Source organism: Nerophis lumbriciformis, linkage group LG01 (assembly GCF_033978685.3).
Source record: "Nerophis lumbriciformis linkage group LG01, RoL_Nlum_v2.1, whole genome shotgun sequence".
Lineage (NCBI taxonomy): Eukaryota > Metazoa > Chordata > Actinopteri > Syngnathiformes > Syngnathidae > Nerophis > Nerophis lumbriciformis.
Genome location: NC_084548.2, coordinates 39,135,379 through 39,157,481, shown reverse-complemented (window position 1 = coordinate 39,157,481; position 22,103 = coordinate 39,135,379). Strand labels below are relative to the sequence as shown.

Sequence of the window (22,103 nt, the reverse complement as noted above, 5' to 3'; positions counted from 1 at the left end):
GTACTTGGGTTTTACTCTTGATCAGGAGCATTCATTTAAAGCCCATATTAACAACTTGGTCTCTAAGCTTAGGGTAAAGCTTGGTTTCTTTTTCAGAAATAAAAACTGCTTCTCTTTTGAAGTCAGAAAGAAATTGGTGACAGCGACTATCTTACCTGTAATTGATTATGGACACATACTTTATTTTAGTGCTTCAATCAATCAATCAAACAATTCCTTTATTGGCATTGTCAAAATAACACTTAAGTCATACATGAACAACGAGATTTTGTTTGAGCTTTGTCCAGCGGCATAGAAACTGCATTGATGTGCAGGTTGACAATAGTTTACATTTGTCAATGTAAACTGCAGGCATTTCATTTAAATGCCTGCAGTCCTTGGACATTGTTTTTCACTCAGCACTAAGATTTGTTACTGGCTGTCGTAGTCTCACCCACCACTGTCAACTGTATATAAAATCAGACTTATCTTCATTGAGTGCACGCAGATACACACATTGGCTGACTATCATTTATAAGGCTCTTTTAGGTTGAATGCCTCCATACTTGTGTTCTTTGTTACAAAGAAAAAACAGCTCTTATGCATGACGCTCTAACAATTTGTATGTTTTAACTTCCCCATGTACGGACTGAATTTGGCAAAAGAGCTTCTGGCATTGGTGCCTCTCTGGCATGGAATGCATTGCAGACGAAACTGAAACTCTCTGAACTACTTCCATTTGGAGCCTTCCGTTCTATCCTGAGGGACAGACAGCGAGAGCCTGTGTTTTTAAAAGGTGTAAATCTTTATTGTTTTACAGCTATCTGTTATATATTTGTGAGTGTGAACGTTGTCTGTCTATCTGTGTTGGTCCTGTGATGAGGTGGCGACTTGTCCAGGGTGTACCCCACCTACCGCCTGAATGCAACTGAGATAGGCTCCAGCACCCCCCGCGACCCCGTAAGGGACAAGCTGTAGGAAATGGATGGATGGTTGGATGTTTTAACGTATTACTTTTCTGAAATTGCTCTGTGACATGTGCTGTTGACCTCTTGGCCAGGTCACCCTTGTGAAAGAGGTCTTGATCTCAATGGGTTTCTTATTTGGTTAAAAAAAGGTTGTATAAAGGAGAGAAAGTGTGTGTAGTACACAGTACATCAAAGTAAGAAAACAATTGAAGTGTGTACTTGAGAAGATCATTATCGTGTTGGCAGAACAGCAGGACCAAAGTGGAATCCATCTGGTGCAATCTTTCTCCATCCTCCTGTTCGTTCACATGTGCGTTTGCTTGCTTTTCCCCAACAAGGACATTTTCATTAAGAAGACTGAAAGATGAGTAGTTGTCTCTTCACGGCAACCGGACGGCACAAGATTTGGTCCTACTCCCTAACTGGTATTGCAGTGCAAAACCCTAAAATGTCCCTCTAATGCTGACAACATTGGTACTTATCTCAGAGTTCTGGCCTGCAAAATAATGTCTACAGGTAAAATTGCCCCCAAAATAGACACAGTAGTGATTATTTTCAAAGCAATTTCAGCCCATTTTGGAACGCCCACTTTTACCCCCAAAATGTGGGCAGGCCTCATCAGCCTGCTGACATCATCTACAGAAGACTAGAGGCAATTTCATATTGCCTAATATGTGTTTTGGTAGCACCTTCATGGTCATCTTCACGCTCGCAGCAGGCATAAACTCCAACGCAGACATTGGTGGGGTGCTTAAAAAGCAGAGAAAAAAAAAAGGTAAGCTGCTTGCATTTTATTTTGCGTCCTCTTCTTCTAATGTTTTGTTGTGTATGGATGCATTCGCACACACACACACACACACGCTTACACGAATACACACGTTATGACGATTTTTTTTTCCGCCACCAAGCAGTGTTTGATTGTGACGTAACAACAATCATTTGTACCAAAATAACAATTATTTTTGCATTGATTAAAGCAAGCTAGAACAGACTGAAAAACAACACATGACTTCAGCTACTTCAACTTTAACAACACCTCACCCCAAATCAGATCCTGACGACATTGGAACATTAGATATTATTGAAAAAATATATATTTTAAGAGTATGTCAAAGTTCGACTCCTACCTTGTTTACTTCCCTGACAATCTCCTCAAAGTTTTGTAATCAATCAGAAATATCAAGCAGCTAAAATGCACCAAACATGGCAAAGCGTGAAGAGAGTGTTTTGCTTTTCACCCAACATGCATTGTAGTGAATTTATATATTTTTAATTTTTAATTATATATCGTGCTTGAATGTGTTTTATAATGTCCACACAGTTCAATGAGCAGGAGGTGTGTTATGTGCAACTGTGTGTTGACTTTATCTTTTGGTTATAGTTCATTTAGACCAGGGGTCGGCAACCCGCGGCTCATGCGGCTCTTTAGCGCCGCCCTCGTGGCTCTCTGGAGCTTTTTAAAAAATGATGAAAAATGGAAAAAGATGAGGGGAAACATTTTTATTTTTTGTTTTATTTTTGGTTTATGTAGGAGGACAAACATGACACAAGCCTCCCTAATTGTTACAAAGCACACTGTTTATATTAAACATGCTTCACTGATTCGAGTATTTGGCGAGCGCCGTTTTGTCCTACTAATTTTGGCGGTCCTTGAACTCACCGTAGTTTGTTTACATGTATAACTTTCTCCGACTTTCTAGGACGTGTTTTATGCCACTTATTTTTCTGTCTCATTTTGTCCACCAAACCTTTAACGTTGTGCATGAAAGGTGAGTTTTGTTGACGTTATTGACTTGTGTGGAGTGCTAATCAGACATATTTGGTCACTGCATGACTGCAAGCTAATCGATGCTAACATGCTATTTAGGCTAGCTATATGCACATATTGCATCATTATGCCTCATTTGTAGCTATATTTGAGGTCATTTAGTTTCCTTTAAGTCCTCTTAATTCAATTTATATCTCAAGACACACTATCTGTATGTAATATGGCTTTTAATTTTTTAAATTTTTGCGGCTCCAGACAGATTTGTTTTTGTATTTTTGATCCAATATGGCTCTTTCAACATTTTGGGTTGCCGACCCCTGATTTAGACCATGAGCGGGAAAAGTTGTTTGGAAAAAGGTCAAAAAAATTGATGCTGTAATCAAGTTCTTTCTTAATGAACCTCATGGTCATTGACCATCGATTTTAACTTTGCCCACAAGTGGGTGGCAAGATCACTCCGAATTGATTCACAGGGAACTAAATATTGTTAAACTTATGATGTCTCGCTGTCGCACTGAAGACACCGACCGGCGGGCCATACTTGGCCTGCAGGCCAGAGTTTGGACACCCCTGATCTAGCATAAACTTTCTCGAGCTCCGAAGTGAGAAAGCAGCTCATCAGCTCTTGACACAATACAGCTTCAACAAGCTTGTTAGCTCTCTGTGACAATGCGCTGCTAAAAATAGTTTGTCTGCATCAGCGCTTATAATAACAATATTGCAAATACTTGGTTAAAATTCAGGTCAAGAAATGTAAATGTAAATCTCAGAGTTTGTTGCTGATCGACTGATGCATGCAGATAATGTAATTATTATGAGGGTGGGGATTGCCAGACGGCAGATGCTCATTGAAAAAGGAGATTCAAAATAACGCGTCCCAGCTCCAACTGGGTTCTATTAAATGGTAAATGCGTTATACTTGTATAGCGCTTTTCTACCTTCAAAGTACTCAAAGCGCTTTGACACTATTTCCACATTCACCCATTCACACACTGAATGCCATGCAAGCCACTAACCATGACCCATCAGGAGCAAGGGTGAAGTGTCTTGCTCAAGGACACAACGGACGTTACAAGGTTGGTAGAAGGTGGGGATCGAACCAGGAACCCTCAGGTTGCTGGCACGGCCACTCCCCCAACTTCGCCACGCCGTCCCCGCAGATGAACGCAGATTCGAATGTATATACGATGGATATTGCCCTCCAAAGTAATCAGTCTGTATTTGAAGAAATAAAATTAGAGGAACTCCTGCGACTCGTAAATGGGACAAAACAAATATCATGTTTACTTCACCCATTTCCTGGGAAACTGTTTGTATTAGGACCATCAGTGCTAAATATTATAAACGTATCACTTTCCTCTGGTATTCTTCCCCTAGCATGCAAAAAAGCGGTTATTCATCCTCTGCTCAAAAGACCTAACCTCGATCCTGACCTCCTGGTAAACTACCAGCTGGTGTCCCACCTTCTCTTTATCTCGAAACCCCTCGAGAAAATTGTTGCACAGCAGCTAAATTAACACTTAGCATCTAACAATCTGTGTGAATACTTTCAGTCCATTTTCAGGGAAAATAAAATGAAAAATTATTTTGAAATTAAACAATGGATGTCCAGCAACTTTTTGCATCTTAATGCAAAGAAAACAGAAATGTTGATTATCTGTCCTGCTAGACACCAGCACTTATTTAAAAATAACACCCTAACATTTGACAAGAAAACAATTACACAAAGTGCCTCGGTAAAGATTCTGGGTATTATCTTCAACCCAACTCTCTCATTTGAGTCACACATTAAGAACGTTACTAAAACAGCCTTCTTTCATTTCCGTAATATCGCTAAAATCCGTCCCATTTTGTCCACCACCGACGCTGAGATCAATATCCATGCGTTCGTTACGTCTCGTCTCAAGGGTAGGGTAACGTATTATTTTTGGGTCTCCCTATGTCTAGCATTAAAAGATTACATTTGGTACAAAATGCGGGTGTTTGATCATATTACACCTATACTGGCTCACCTGCACTGGCTTCCTGTGCACTTAAGATGTGACTTTAAGGTTTTACTACTTACGTATAACATACTAAACAGTCTAGCTCCATCCTATCTTGCTGATTGTATTGTACCATATGTCCCGGCCAGAAATCTGCGTTCAAAAAACTCCGGCTTATTAGTGATTCCCTAAGTCCAAAAAAAAGTCTGCGGGCTATAGAGCCTTTTCTATTCGGGCTCCAGTACTATGGAATGCCCTACCGGTAACAGTTAGAGACAGTAGAAGCATTTAAGTCCCATCTTGAAACTTATTTGTATACTCTTGCCTTTAAATAGGCCACTTATTAGACCAGTTGATGTGTCGTCTCTCTTTTCTGCTCTAAATCAAATCAAATCAAATCAACTTTATTTATAAAGCACATTTAAAATTTACCACAGGGGTAGCCAAAGTGCTGTACAATGGGCAGGTTAAAAGATAACACAAGAGGAACGAGAAAGCACAACACAACACAAACAGAGCACGATAAAAAATAAATAAATAAATAAAACATTAAAAAACAGGTTCACAGCAGGTGCATTGTGGGTCACCATAGCAGGATGGAGATCACTCAGTGTTAAAAAGCCATGGAATAAAAGTATGTTTTTAAGAGTGATTTAAAAACAGGAAGAGAGGAGGCCTGTCTAACACTCAGAGGTAAGTCGTTCCAGAGCTTGGGAGCAGCAGCGGCGAAAGCTCTGTCACCTCTAAGCTTCAGCCTTGTGTCAGGGACCGTCTCTACCCCCCACTCCTGCGTGGGGAAATTATCAGGTGGCTAAGGATCAGTCTCGACGGAGGATTCGCTAGCTGTTTAAAATCGGGACCCAGAATGGATCGCTCCTCTGTGCATCAGTCGCTGACGTCTCTGTGCCCCGACTTGTCTACATACAAGAGGATCCCCTGCTGGCCCCACTATGGACTGGACTCTCACATTATTAACCATATCCACTCGGCATCCATTGCAGTGGTCACCCAGGGCAGGGTCCCCACATCTGCGGCCCCTTCCGGTGTTTCTCGTTACTCCCATTGGTTTTCTGTGTGATGTTTGATGTGGGATGTTGTTGTGGCTTGTGCAGCCCTTTGAGACATTTGTGATTATGGGCTATATAAGTAAACTTTGATTGATTGATAGCAAAGTTTGGACAAATTAGCTATACTTCTGATTGGTGTAGTATAAATGTCAACCTTTCCATTGGAAAATAAGGGAAAGTTCACAGAAAATAGGGTAGAAAAAAAGGGCAACCTAATTTTACATGTTTAAAGGGGAACATTATCACAATTTCAGAAGGGTTAAAACCATTAAAAATCAGTTCCCAGTGGCATATTTTATTTTTCGAAGTTTTTTTCAAAATGTTACCCATCACGCAATATCCCTAAAAAAAGCTTCAAAGTGCCTGATTTTAACCATCGTTATATACACCCGTCCATTTTCCTGTGACGTCACATAGTGATGCCGATACAAACAAACATGGCGGATAGAACAGCAAATTATAGCGACATTAGCTCGGATTCAGACTCGGATTTCAGCGGCTTAAGCGATTCAACAGATTACGCATGTATTGAAACGGATGGTTGTAGTGTGGAGGCAGGTAGCGAAAATGAAACTGAAGAAGAAACTGAAGCTATTGAGCCATATCGGGGACGGCGTGGTGCAGTGGAAGAGTGGCCGTGCGCAACCCGAGGGCCCCTGGTTCAATCCCCACCTAGTGCCAACCTTTTCATGTCCGTTGTGTCCTGAGCAAGACACTTCACCCTTGCTCCTGATGGGTGCTGGTTAGCGCCTTGCATGGCAGCTCCCTCCAACAGTGTGTGAATGTGTGTGTGAATGGGTAAATGTGGAAGTAGTGTCAAAGCACTTTGAGTACCTTGAAGGTAGAAAAGCGCTATACAAGTACAACCCATTTATCATTTATATCGGTTTGAACCGTATGCAAGCGAAACCGACGAAAACGACACGACAGCCAGCGACACGGGAGAAAGCGAGGACGAATTCGGCAATCGCCTTCTAACCAACGATTGGTATGTGTTTGTTTGGCATTAAAGGAAACTAACAACTATGACTAGGTTTACAGCATATGAAATACATTTGGCAACAACATGCACTTTGAGAGTGCAGACAGCCCAGTTTTCATCAATTAATATATTCTGTAGACATACCCTCTTCCGCTCTCTTTTCCTGGGGGTCTGGTGGCAGATTTCTTTGACTTTATCGTTGGAAATGCATCTGCTTTGAGTGTCGCAGGATATCCACACATTCTTGCCATCTCTGTCGTAGCATAGCTTTCGTCGATAAAGTGTGCGGAACAAACGTCCAATTTCTTGCCACTTTCGCATCTTTGGGCCACTGGTGCAACTTGAATCCGTCCCTGTTCGTGTTGTTACACCCTCCGACAACACACCGACGAGGCATGATGTCTCCAAGGTACGGAAAACAGTCGAAAAAACGGAAAATAACAGAGCTGATTTGACTCGGTGTTTGAGAAAATGGCGGATTGCTTCCCGATGTGACGTCACGTTGTGACGTCATCGCTCCGAGAGCAAATAATAGAAAGGCGTTTAATTCGCCAAAATTCACCCATTTAGAGTTCGGAAATCGGTTAAAAAAATATATGGTCTTTTTTCTGCAACATCAAGGTAAATATTGACGCTTACATAGGTCTGGTGATAATGTTCCTCTTTAATGAAAGATTCCATCGTGTGTGATTCTCTTTCCTCTTGTGCCCATAAAACACGTTGTTTGTTTGTTTGTTTGGCAGCCATTTTGGGAAGAAATGTCTATTTGCTTGGACAAACGCCAACAAATCACATATCAGTGGAAAGCAGCACAACAGCTTTTATTTTTGTAGGTACTTTGCAGCAGTGAAATGTTTGTTTCCTACAAAGGACATATTTGCATTTCGGCACCAATCCACGCACACATAATCACAATTCTGTATGTATCGACAGTAAGAAAATAAATAAGCGATCATGTAAAGTTGCAAACTCTATGCACGCCTATTATGTGTCTTTCGCTTAATGACCTTAGGTGAGAGCGAACCTGGGAACTGTGGTCTTAATCCGCAGGGATGATCAATTGGATTACCTAGCCTTGGGACTCGTTCCCAGGCTGCAGGAAAAAATTCATTAGAATATCTCATTTATAGTTTAAAAGAAGGACCGCAAGTGTGCGTGCGTGTGCATGTGTGTGTGTCACTGTCGAGTGTCTCTGATTAGTATGCTTGGGCCATGAGGCAACACTGACAGTGGGGCCTCTGAGAGCTGCAGCACCATGAATTCTTTAGCAGGGACTTGCATGTACCCTCGCTTCATCACGCCTGAGAGGACAAGTCCAGTCGACAGAAGATATTGATACACAGGCACACACATGCACACACGCACACACACACAGGCATACATATTTATTTAGCATGTATATAAGTACAAGTACCTTTTATAGTATATATTTAATGAGTCCATCATTGCTGAGTGGAAAATATCCACACTAGCCTCATCGCTCCCTCTGGCCTGCATGTGAACTTATTTGGCTTTATCTCATCAGTACACTCAACACATTTCCTTTTGACTCACAGCGGATCAGGAAACATACCAATATACACACGCACACACACACACACACACACACACACACACACGTACACACACACACAAACAATCTGAGGGAATTTTCTGTCTCGTTCCCTCTCCTTCTGCCTGTGGAGAACACTGGCGGGAATCAGAGAGAGGAGTTGGGTTGCTAGGCAACAGGTTGTGGTTGCCATGGTGAATTTAAGTGGAACAGCTGGTCCAATCAGCATAAAGTGCAGGCAGGCGGGGGCAGAGCCAGCGAAGCTCATGCCAACACAGACAGACAGGAAGGAGAAGCTGCTGAGGCATGCAGGATAAGAAGAGGAAGAGGAAGAGGAGGGTAAAGTAGGCTAATTAAAGAGCATTAAAGAAGGGATGAGGAAGAAAGTGGATAAGAATAGGCTTGATGAATATGTCTATTTTGAGGAACTGCAGCAAAGATATCCAAACAAACCTCCTGATAGTCTTTGATATAGATGCCCATCTTTTTAAATATGTGTCAGATATGTTAATGATGCCATGCTGAAATGAGAGAAAATAAGACAATGCTTTTACAGGCCCAACACCGGTGGCGTTACGACTTATATAGTATGGTAATCTTAAACTTGTCGACATAATTAACAATATTATATCAATGGAATTTTCCAGCAAGAAAATGGACAACAATATTGGCAAAGCCCGATGGCGGGTGCAGGCCAAAACAATGAGCCCACAGTGGAGCACATGACATTAATAAGATGTGACAGTTGCTCCCTAGAGTCACTTTCTTCACTTTGAGTTTATCACTAGGTTAGGTTACTCTCCATGTTGCTCTCTGCTACTTTATCACTAATTGGTATCAGCCATCTCAACTTGCACTCTGCAAACATACACAGGTTCACACATCGGCTTTTTTTCACTAGGATTTTGTCAATTCGATTACAAAAGTGTTTTTTGATACGTGAAATACAAAATTCAAGAGTAAAAAAAAAAAGTTCAAAGTTCATACCAAACTATAGTAATAAAATAATGGTGTTTTAGTGAAAATGTATCGGGATTTTATATTGAAAATTGTGATGATCGCCAATAAAAGTTTCAAGAATTATGGAATAGAATAAAAGAAGAATCCTATGCATTGTTAACTCAGTGTCTGTGTTTTTTTTATTGAAAATGTCTGTAAAATAAGTAACCAAGGGACCAAAGCAAGTTGCATATGCCAGCACTTTGATAAAGAAGATGAGAAACACTGGTGAATAGAAGAAATAACTCGTAACAAGGTATGAAGGTGGCGTCCGATTGGCTTCCCCTCCCCTCCTTCCTCATCACCAGGGGTCCCCAAACTTTTTGACTTGGGGGCCGCATTGGGTTAAAAAAATTTGGCCGGGGGCCAGGCTGTGCATATATATATATACTGTATATATATATATATATATATATATATATATATATATATATATACATATATACATATATACATTGTCTTTATAATCCGTTTTGTCATTTAACATCAATTAACATTGATGTTCATCAACATTTAACATTGTCACGTTATCGATGGGAAAATTCATTTTTAGACAATATGATTTGCCTGAGCGGCGAGGAGACACCAAGAGTAATAGGCGGTAGAAAATGGATTAGAAAAGAAAGATAAAAAAAATTAAAATAAATAAATTTAAATAAATAAATAAATAAAACATTTTTACTTGGGACTTCCTGTGGGCCGGATTTTGGATGCTGGGGGCCGGATCCGGCCCGCGGGCCGTAGTTTGGGGACCCCTGCTCATCACTCATTGCCAACAAAAGTCTTCAATTAAGGCAAAAGTGTTGTTAAAATCATTAATGATATGAATTTCTAAATATTATCCATTGTTTAAATGTGTTTTAACTATTAAATGAACCTAAAATATGATTTGTTTTATCTTTTTGGAAAATATTGGACACAATGTGTTGTCAAGCTTGTGAGATGTGATGCATGTGTAAGCCGCTGTGACACTATTGTTCTTTTTTAAATGTTTTTATTTTATTTTTTAGAAATGGCTGTGATGATTATGTAAATGAGGGCTTTCTAATCACTGCTGTGTTGGAATTCTTATTAATATTGATACTGTTGTTATTATAAATTTAGTTTGACTACTTTTGGATTGTTTTGTGTCATGTTTGTGTGTCTTCTCAATTGTTCTGTTGATTGCTATTCTGAATGTTGCTGGGCCGGTTTGGTTTTGAAATTGGAATTGTATTATTATGCCATTATTGTGTATTATTTTGTTGGACTAGTCAATAAAAAATAAAAAATACTGACATCCACAGGTCTCATACATTTTCAAACAGCAAAAGTCATGTAAAAGCAAATAACTGGCTGCCCAGAAATCTAAAAAATTATTTTCAACAAGTGAATGAAAATAAAAACAAGGAATAAACTGAATTTAAAGCACTTGTACGGTATGCACGTAAAACATTAAAAGCATTTATAGTATATATCTATGTGGAATTCAACTATGGAATGTATTAAGCACATGATTTAAACAATGTACTAATAATTTAAGAAACAGTACAAGATGATGGCGTTTACAAAATAAACAGAAGAACTGTTGAAGCAAAGTATCTGATAATACTATCAGATACTTATTATGGGACAGCGGTAGGAACAAATAAGGTCTGCTTCTTCATACTCCTTTTGTACTTGTAATTATTTGAGTACAATTGTGATTGTTTATCGCACTTATTCATTTTTAACAAATGCAGCTGCGATAGGGACAAGCGGTAGAAAATGGATGGAAATAAATAAATTGATTGATTGAAATGTTCATTTATTATTTATTTCATTTGCCATTTACTGTATATGTATTTTGCATTGTTTTATGCATAAAAAACTATAAATATTTTCTATAAAATTTGTTTTGTGGTAATACTTTGGGTGTCTGGAATGGATTAATTCGATATACATTATTTGTCGAGGAAAAAGTTGCTTTTGTTTTTGTACAATTTGGTCTATGTCTGACGTTTTGGAACGGATTACTGACGAAAACTAATGTACCACTGGATTTTCCACCAAATAATACAGTTTTTTGACGGCGTGAGCGTTGAACTGTGAAAGTACAGCGATACCTCAATTTAAGACTACCTTACCTTACGTGTTATTTGAGAGTTATTTTGGTCTCTTGGCTTTTTGTTATTTAAAATTTTTTTTTTATCAGTTTCACTATTAGTTCAAGTAATAAATAAAAAAATTTAAAAAAAAGACGGTTATATGGTTGACGTGCGCCATAGGGCGCCGCTCAGTGATCGACACAATGCCGTCCTCCAACCACTAGAACTAAGAAAGTTAACGTGAAAGAGAAGGCAACGACGGAATCAGAGAAACAAATCATTAAAAACATGTCCTATCTGTTAATGGCCTACCAGCTGCAGCATCAGTCCGCATCACACAAGCCGCAGCCAGCCTCCGCGGCATGCAACCACAAACGTCCAAACAAACTTGTATCGTTAGAAATATTGAAAAGCTGCAAATTATCTAGTTTTGACTCAACAAACTGTCAGGTTTTGTTGTTGATGACGAACCCCAAGATGTAGAGATGGCAGGCTTTGTCCAGGAAAACATGATTTAATGTTCATAAAATAAAAGTAAAAACACAAACCAGGAACTATGAATAGCCAAAACTGAAAACAGGAACCAGCAAACTGAAAAAACTGGAAACAGCTAATGGCTAACAAGAAAACACGAAACAAAAGAGCTAGGAGAAAGCAAACTACAAATAGCTAACAGGAACAGCTTACCGCTACGACTACAGGTACAAGGACAAGTAGTAGCACGACAGGTAGTAGCTGTGACGATATTGACAGGTAGAAATGACATCAACAAGTATTAGCGACAATAATCCAGCACTGACTGGAGGGGAAGGCAGGTTTAAATAGCAGCTGGCTGATTGACACCAGGTGTGGCCAGGTGCCAATCAGCCACAGCTGAGGGGACAGCACTCAGAGACAAACAGGAAAGTGAACCAAAATTAGAGTGCTGACAGGAAATAAAACAAACAGAGGAAAAACTAAAACTTGACCAAACTGTCAGGGACAAGCCTGACACAAACTGGACAGATGAGCATTCAATTTGTTACACAAGCATACATATCACTTGTTGTCAACTCTGATACGTCCGTACGCAAGATACGGATTTCTTAGTTCCTATTGTTATGCGATGGAGAAGCAGGCGTCAGGACACACCTACAAAAGTCTGCTCTCCAATGTTTTTAAATTACCGGAAGTCTTGAACTATACAAAGTATTTCAATGGTTGGAATCTGCGCTTTTGCATGATATACTAGTTACTATGGTAAAACCACGTCACAGCAGCTCAGACGAGGCACCAAGCAGTGTGGGTGGAGTGCGTTTCCACAGAGTGTGTCCAGAGCGGCCAGCCTGAAATGCGGGTGCCAGGGACAGATGCGGAAGGAGATTTTTACAACAAAGTTCTAAAGTTTAGTGATATATCAGATATATCAGATTGTAGGTGTGATTTTTTTTTACCCCTTCATGTTCATATTTCGCTGTGTTTGTTAGCATTTTTGTTGCGTTTCGCTTGATTGTAAAATATGTCGATCGAGAGGGAGTGTGACGTTCATATGTTGTCAATATTCAGTGTTTTATCGTCCATAGTTAATATTGTAAATCCCACATTCTTTATTTTCATGTACATTCTGGGTGTCTCATTCAGTAAAAAACTGTAAAATTCCATTCCATTTTTTTCAGGCAGTCTGTCATAACGTTGTTAGCAGTCAATCAGACATTAGTGTGAGTTTTTGTATTAGTGGTCCTAAAAATAGATATACCGGCCCCCAGACACATTTTTTTCTCTAAATTTGGCCCCCCAGAGTCAAAAAAAATTGCCCAGGCCTGTTCTATTGTAATGTCTTTCAAACAATATTTATTATCCGAAAGTTTGTTTTTAAAAGGCATTGTATGTTAAATTGGTGCTGTTTTGGGATGGCCGAGCACCAATTAATGAATTAAAGGGGAACATTATCACAATTTCAGAATGGTTTAAACCATTAAAAATCAGTTCCCTGTGGCTTATTATATTTTTCGAAGTTTTTTTCAAAATTTTACCCATCACGCAATATCCCTAATAAAAAGCTTCAAAGTGCCTGATTTTAACCATCGTTATAAACACCCGTCCATTTTCCTGTGACGTCACATAGTGAAGCCAACACAAACAAACATGGCGGAAAGAACAGCAAGCTATAGCGACATTAGCTCGGATTCAGACTCGGATTTCAGCGGCTTAAGCGATTCAACAGATTACGAATGTATTGAAACGGATGGTTGTAGTGTGGAGGCAGGTAGCGAAAACGAAATTGAAGAAGAAACTGAAGCTATTGAGCCATATCGGTTTGAACCGTATGCAAGCGAAACCGACGAAAACGACACGACAGCCAGCGACACGGGAGAAAGCGAGGACGAATTTGGCGATCGCCTTCTAACCAACGATTGGTATGTGTTTGTTTGGCATTAAAGGAAACTAACAACTATGAACTAGGTTTACAGCATATGAAATACATTTGGCAACAACATGCACTTTGAGAGTACAGACAGCCCAATTTTCATCAATTAATACATTCTGTAGACATATCCTCATCCGCGCTCTTTTCCTGAAAGCTGATCTGTCCAGTTTTGGAGTTGATGTCAGCAGGCCAGGGAAGCTAGGGTCGATAGGGGTTTAGCTCGCTCGTCTGCGGGAACAAACTGCCGCCATTTCTTGCCGTGCTACCGAGGTCCTTTGTCCCTGAATTGCACACACACTCCGGCAGATTCAATGGGGGCTGGCGGCAGATTTCTTTGACTTTATCGTTGGAAATGCATCTGCTTTGAGTGTCGCAGGATATCCACACATTCTTGCCATCTCTGTCGTAGCATAGCTTTCGTCGGTAAAGTGTGCGGAACAAACGTCCAATTTCTTGCCACTTTCGCATCTTTGGGCCACTGGTGCAACTTGAATCCGTCCCTGTTCGTGTTGTTACACTCTCCGACAACACACCGACGAGGCATGATGTCTCCAAGGTACGGAAAACAGTCGAAAAAAGGGAAAATAACAGAGCTGATTTGACTCGGTGTTTGAGAAAATGGCAGATTGCTTCCCGATGTGACGCCACGTTGTGACGTCATCGCTCCGAGAGCGAATATTAGAAAGGCGTTTAATTCGCCAAAATTCACCCATTTAGAGTTCGGAAATCGGTTAAAAATATATATGGTCTTTTTTCTGCAACATCAAGGTATATCATGACGCTTACATAGGTCTGGTGATAATGTTCCCCTTTAATTAATTAATTGATTTCAATTTATATCAATGGGCGTGGCTGCGTTTAGGAGGCGTGTTTTGAGTTACGAGCTGGGTCATGGAACGCCAGGTGCTGGTGAGTTGAGGTACTACTGTAGCTCATGCAGCACAGTTTGGGTGGGTACAAAACTTTAAACAAAAACACGCAGTAGTATTAAAGCGTTCCTGTCTGCTTTGGCTGCGATGCCTGTGAGTTAGGAAGCGTCATTATTGCTGTGATATCTGTGTCCAAAGGTGCAGTAAAGTTGGGGTGCACCGTTCCAAATTGTGTACTACAATCAATCTGTTTTAAGGCTTTTCTTGAAAGAAATGGACAAGTATAACAAATAGCTGTTAGACTGGACAATGAAACATTTCCAGAGCTACTGAAGACAGGTTTGCATTATTACAGTGTACAGCATGGTACACACAACATATTTCTTACTTATTTAGGTTGTATTGAGAGTAAAATGGCAACTTCTATTGGCACACACACGTAATGGGCAACAACTTTTCTGAGGAGAACATACTCTGAGTGTCTCGCTTGAGCAAGCACAGAGGGGAGTGAGATGAACACAGGCTGCCACCGCTGTCACCAATCAATGGCAGCCACTTATCTTTCACCAGAGAACACAATTGTTTTGCTGCCGCGCTCTCACACTTTGTTCATCTTTGCTCAGGGAGTATACATTTAAACATGGGGCCAACGCCATAATCATATATTTCGGTCTTTCCATTTCACTTTGACTAAAGGACTGCATGGCACTCTAAAAACGATGGTATTAAAATGATATGTCTGTGCTTGAAAACCTGGATATGTTGGTGGGCATTTGTGGAGCTGCTGGTGAGTATGAGCTCATCCATCTCTGCAAGATGTCCATTTACACAAAGCTCTCCCTCTGTCACACCTTCTCCCTGTCACTCACACCAAACATGCTGGGAGGCGGTGGTTACCAGGGCGACTGAGAGGCACCTTTCCTTGACGACAGTTCATCATGTGGAGATGAAGGACATTAGCATTAACACCTCAGGTGGAACAGTGTGCCGTCCAATAACGCCACCTTTGGCAAAACAATAAATACAACAAAATAACCTATTTATTGTGGCCCCAGGACTAGGGATGTGGACATTTCACATTTTAATCCATACCGTACCAATTCCCGGTACCTAGAAATCAATACAGGTACTCAACGGCTGCAATTTTTGGTACGTTTGTGTGTTTTTGAATGTGTTAAAACATGTTAATGTTAAAAAAGACATTTTAAAAATCATAAATGCTCAACACTGAGCTATGCTGTCCAGTTGTTATCTTTTTCACGCACGGTTCCGGTTCACCGTGCGTGACTGCTCGCTGACTGCTCGCTGTTTCGAAAAAGCTAAGTATCGTTCTATTTGTGTGCTTTTAAATTGTTCTGCAGCTTTCTTTATTACTTTCTCAACATATTTAGTAGTACTATTTAACTTGCAAATCACCCGATCTCTGTCTCTCCACCCCTCCCGCAGCTAGCTAGCAGCTAGCTGCTAAGCTAACGAAGCTAGCGCGGAGAAAGGCGTCGCCGGGCGCCGGTCAGAAGGAGTCTACTCCTGCACACCGTGACCAGGACTTCTCGGAAGACAGCAGGAACTTCACTCGGTGACAGAAAACACCGTGAGTATGGCTTCCTGCGCGTCTTGCACCTTACTCACGGAGAGGCTGGCTCTGCTAGAGGGCCGTGTCCGCCAGTTAGAGCAGAGTAATCTCGTAACTTTAGATGTTGCGGACACATCTGCTAGCGTTAGCTGTAGCGAGCTAACTAGCCCAGCCTGTAGCAGTCCTAAGCGGCCTACAAGCTACGGTGTACCGGTTGAGACGCATAATAGATTTAGCTCTTTAGCTAGTCCTACACCCCAGTCTACCGGGCACCACACCTTAGTCATAGGGGACTCCATCACCCGAAACATAAAGCTTAGCAAACCAGCCACAATTAAGTGCATCCCGGGGGCCCGAGCACCTGACATAGAGGCTAATCTTAGGGAGCTAACTCGCAACAGGCCTAGTAAACACGTACGACAGGCTAATCGCACCACTAGTTATGCGAATATAGTTGTACACGTTGGCTCCAATGACACTAGAATGAGACAGTCAGAGATTACAAAGAGAAACATAGCCAGGACTTGTGATCTCGCTAGAAAGATGTCCAGGCATCGAGTAATTGTCTCTGGCCCCCTGCCTGCGAGAGGCAATGATGAGAGATATAGCAGATTAGTCTCGCTTAACAAGTGGCTGGCTAGCTTCTGTAGACAACAGGGACTAACGTTTATTGATAATTGGCCCTCTTTCTGGGGCAAACCAGGCTTGCTGATGAGGGACGGCCTTCACCCTAACCAGGAAGGCGCCATCATCCTGTCTAAGAATATAGACTACTGTTTAAGTCACATTTGACTAACTACACTAGAGCAAGCCCGGTCACAGGCAATTACAGAGCCTGCTAGTCCGGGTGAGGAGTCAGTTAAGCTAGAACTAGCCAGCGCCAGGCTGGATAATTCCTGTACGCATAGCAATTTTCTTAGAATAACACACAACTCACATAATGTGTTTTCTGTTGTGAATGTGTCCGGGGTAGATATGCATTCTACTGAGGTGGCAAATCATGATGCGTTCAGTCGATCGCAGCATCAAGCAAACAATCTGAAAATTCCCGTCGTATCAATTCCTAGATATGGTCGAAACTATTTAAAGTGCACTACGTATAATAAACGCAACATTATTAATATTTCTACTACGGATAATTTAAACAAAAACTCGTCAAAACAGCCCAATACTTATAATATGGGCTTTTTAAACATAAGATCATTGTCTCCCAAAACGTTATTAGTTAATGAGGTCATTAGAGACAACAATCTTAACGTCATTGGTCTTAGCGAAACCTGGCTCAAACCAGACGAATTTTTTGCGCTAAATGAGGCATCTCCTCCTAACTATACGAATGCGCATATTGCCCGTCCCCTTAAAAGGGGTGGGGGGGTCGCACTAATATACAATGAAAACTTTAACCTTACCCCTAACCTAAATAATAAATACAAATCGTTTGAGGTGCTTACTATGAGGTCTGTCGCACCGCTGCCTCTCGATATGGCTGTTATCTACCGCCCCCCAGGGCCCTACTCGGACTTTATTAATGAATTCTCAGAGTTCGTTGCTGATCTAGTGACGCACGCAGACAATATAATCATAATGGGGGACTTTAATATCCATATGAATACCCCATCGGACCCTCAGTGCGTGGCGCTCCAGACTATAATTGATAGCTGTGGTCTTACACAAATAATAAATGAACCTACGCATCGCAACGGCAATACGATAGATCTAGTGCTGGTCAGGGGTGTCACCACCTCCAAAGTTATGGTACTCCCGTATACTAAAGTAATGTCCGATCATTACCTTATAAAATTCGAAGTTCTGACTCATTGTCAACAAACTAATAATAATAATAACTGCTATAGCAGCCGCAACATTAATGCCGCCACAACGATGACTCTTGCTGACCTACTGCCTTCGGTAATGGCACCATTCCCAAATTATGTCGGCTCTATTGATAACCTCACTAACAACTTTGACAATGCCCTGCGCAAAACCATTGATAGTATAGCACCGCTAAAACAAAAAAGGGCCCCTAAAAGGCGCACCCCATGGTTTACAGAGGAAACCAGAGCTCATAAATTATCATGTAGAAAGTTGGAACGCAAATGGCGCGCGACCAAGCTTGAGGTTTTCCATCAAGCATGGAGTGATAGTTTAATATCGTATAAACGCATGCTTACCTTAGCTAAAGCTAAATATTACTCAAATCTCATCCGCCTCAACAAAAACGACCCTAAATTTTTGTTTAGTACAGTAGCATCGCTAACCCAACAAGGGACTCCTCCCAATAGCTCCACCCACTCGGCAGATGACTTTATGAATTTCTTTAATAAGAAAATTGAACTCATTAGAAAGGAGATTAAAAACAACGCATCCCAGCTACAACTGGGTTCTATGAACACAGATACAACTGTATCTACGACGGATACTGCAATACAAAATAGTCTCTCTCTTTTTGATGAAATAACATTAGAGGAACTATTACAGCGTGTAAGTGGGATAAAACAAACAACATGTTTACTTGACCCACTTCCTGGGAAACTTATCAAGGAGCTTTTTGTATTATTAGGTCCATCAGTGCTAAATATTATAAACTTATCACTTTCCTCTGGCACTGTTCCCCTAGCATTCAAGAAAGCGGTTATTCATCCTCTGCTCAAAAGACCTAACCTTGATCCTGACCTCATGGTAAACTACCGACCGGTGTCCCACCTTCCCTTTATTTCGAAAATCCTCGAAAAAATTGTCGCACAGCAGCTAAATGAACACTTAGTGTCTAACAATCTCTGTGAACCTTTTCAATCCGGTTTCAGGGCAAATCACTCTACGGAGACAGCCCTCTCAAAAATGACTAATGATCTACTGCTAACGATGGATTCTGATGCGTCATCTATGTTGCTGCTTCTTGATCTTAGCGCTGCTTTCGATACCGTCGATCATAATATTTTATTAGAGCGTATCAAAACACGTATTGGTATGTCAGACTTAGCTTTGTCGTGGTTTAACTCTTATCTTACTGACAGGATGCAATGCGTCTCCCATAATAATGTGACCTCGGACTATGTTAAGGTAACGTGCGGAGTTCCTCAGGGTTCGGTTCTTGGCCCTGCACTCTTTAGTATTTACATGCTGCCGCTAGGCGACATCATACGCAAATACGGTGTTAGCTTTCATTGCTATGCTGATGACACCCAACTCTACATGCCCCTAAAGCTGACCAACACGCCGGATTGTAGTCAGCTGGAGGCGTGTCTTAATGAAATTAAACAATGGATGTCCGCTAACTTCTTGCAACTCAACGCCAAGAAAACGGAAATGCTGATTATCGGTCCTGCTAAACACCGACATTTATTTAATAATACCACCTTAACATTTGACAACCAAACAATTACACAAGGCGAATCAGTAAAGAATCTGGGTATTATCTTCGACCCAACTCTCTCGTTTGAGTCACACATTAAGAGTTTTTCCTTGCCCGTATGTGGGCTTTGTACCGAGGATGTCGTTGTGGCTTGTGCAGCCCTTTGAGACACTTGTGATTTAGGGCTATATAAATAAAGATTGATTGATTGGTTTTCTTACACTTCTGTGTCGAATTTGCATGCAGTTGCAATTCCAAGACCTTAGATCAGACCTGGGCAAATTAAGGCCCGGGGGCCACATGCGGCCCGTTAAGCTTTTCAATCCGGCCCGCCGGACATTCCCCAAAAATTATTTTATTTAAATTATTTAAGATGTAAACTGTAGCTGCCATTATGATCTGCAGTGATGTTTTCCCTGCAGATTTTTACAACAAAGTTCTAATGCTTAGTGATTTATCAGAGATATCAGATTGTAGGTGGGGTTTGCGTTCATATTTCTTTGCGTTTGTTGCATTGTTTCGCTTGATTGTAAAATATGTCTATAAAGAGGGTGTGTGACGTTCATATGTTGTCAATATTCAGTGTTTTATTGTTCATACTTAATATTGTAAATCCCACACTCTTTATTTTCATGTACATTCTGGATGTCCCATTTAGTAAAAAAAAAAATTAAAATTCCATTACGTTTTTTAAGACGGTCTGTCAAAACGTTTTTAGCATTCAATCAGACATTATTGTTAGGTTTTGTATTAGTGTTCCTAGAAATAGATATACCGGCCCCCAGGCCCATTTTTCTCTCTAAATGTGGCCCCCCGAGGCAAAATAATTGCCCAGGCCTGCCTTAGAGGAAAGTAGTGTATAGGCCAGGGGTCGGGAACCTTTTTGGCTGAGAGAACCATGAAAGCCAAATATTTTAATATGTATATCCGTGAGAGCCATATAATATTTTTTAACACTGAATACAACTAAATGTGTGCATTTTTAAGTAAGACCAACATTTTTAGAGTATAATAAGTCTCTTATTATTTGTAATAACATTGTTATTCTGAAGCTAACCAATAATAAATAAAATACTTCTTACCATTAATGCGACTTCTTGAACAGGTGCGGTAGAAAACGGATGGATGGATTAAAATGCATGAGAATGTTTTATATTTTGAACGTTATTTTTAACACTGTGATTACCAGCTGAATTATTCAGTACTTATCGTGTTAATCAATGTCAGCTAAGATTTATCTGAGAGCCAGATGCAGTCATCAAAAGAGCCAAATCTGGCTTTAGAGCCATAGGTTCCCTACCCCTGCTTTAGGCTATGGCAGAGTCGTGTAGAAGGAGAGTATTGACAACTAAACAACAGACGCCAGGTTTGAGTTTGAGTTTATTTCGAACATGCATGCATACAACATGATGCATCACAATTTCCAGTTTCTCTATTCAACATGTTCGAAAAGGAGTAGGAAGAAGCAGAGCTTATTTAATCCGACCCCTTGTCCTTTACAGAGCAGTTGCTAAAACTTTTGTTCACTTCCTGTTCTCAATGTATTCACAATATACTCCAGAAGTAATAACATTAAAAATCAATAAATAATAAATAGTGAAGTAAGTTATATTTCATATGGTGAAATTATCTAGAAAATGAATGGATGGATGAAATAAATTCAGACTGTTTATCATGGTTCTTCTTCTTTGTACTTTGTAAACATGTTAAGTTTAAATAGTTTCTTGAAGTGGATTATATTAATACATTGTTTGATTTCTTTGCTTAATTCATTCCAAAATGTAATTCCACATACTGATATACTGAAGGTCTTAAGTGTTGTACGTGCGTACAAATGTTTTAAATTACATTTTTCTCTAAGATTATATTTCTCCTATATGCATGCTTCCAGGCTGTTCTCGGAAGCATGCATTGCGGTCATCGTAAATGGTAAATGGGTTGTACTTGTATAGCGCTTTTCTACCTTTCTAAGGAACTCAAAGCGCTTTGACACTAGTTCCACATTCACCCATTCACACATTCACACATTCACACACTGATGGCGGGAGCTGCCATGCAAGGCGCTAACCAGGACCCATCAGGAGCAAGGGTGAAGTGTCTTGCTCAAGGACACAACGGACGTGACTAGGATGGTAGAAGGTGGGGATTGAACCAGTAACCCTCAGATTGCTGGCACGGCCACTCTCCCAACTTCGCCACGCCGTCGTGACGTTAGTTTTTGTGACAAAATAAACCACAGCTAAATGCATAAATCGAATTTTAAACATACTCCAGCTCATAAACTTACAATAAATAGTGCTTTTATTTTGTCAAAATATGATTTTGAAGCTGTATTTGATGCAGTCTGCATATATATATATATATATATATATATATATATATATTTTTTTTTTTTTTTCTTTTTTTTTTTTTTTTTTTTTCTTTCATATGTGTGTGTGTGTGTGTGTGTGTGTGTGTGTGTGTGTGTGTGTGTGTGTGTGTGTGTGTATTGTACTTGATTTTTGTCATGTACAATCCATAATCAATGGACTGTTGA

General features: G+C 40.4%; 1 long non-coding RNA gene across 1 annotated transcript; it reads left to right on the top strand.

Moving 5' to 3' along the window:
• Positions 1 to 1,612: 1,612 nt before the first annotated feature.
• Positions 1,613 to 17,408, top strand: LOC140678868 (uncharacterized). Its single transcript, XR_012050517.1, has 2 exons — positions 1,613 to 1,722; positions 16,089 to 17,408. It is a non-coding gene; the product is annotated as an uncharacterized lncRNA (long non-coding RNA).
• The last annotated feature ends 4,695 nt before the right edge of the window (positions 17,409 to 22,103 follow it).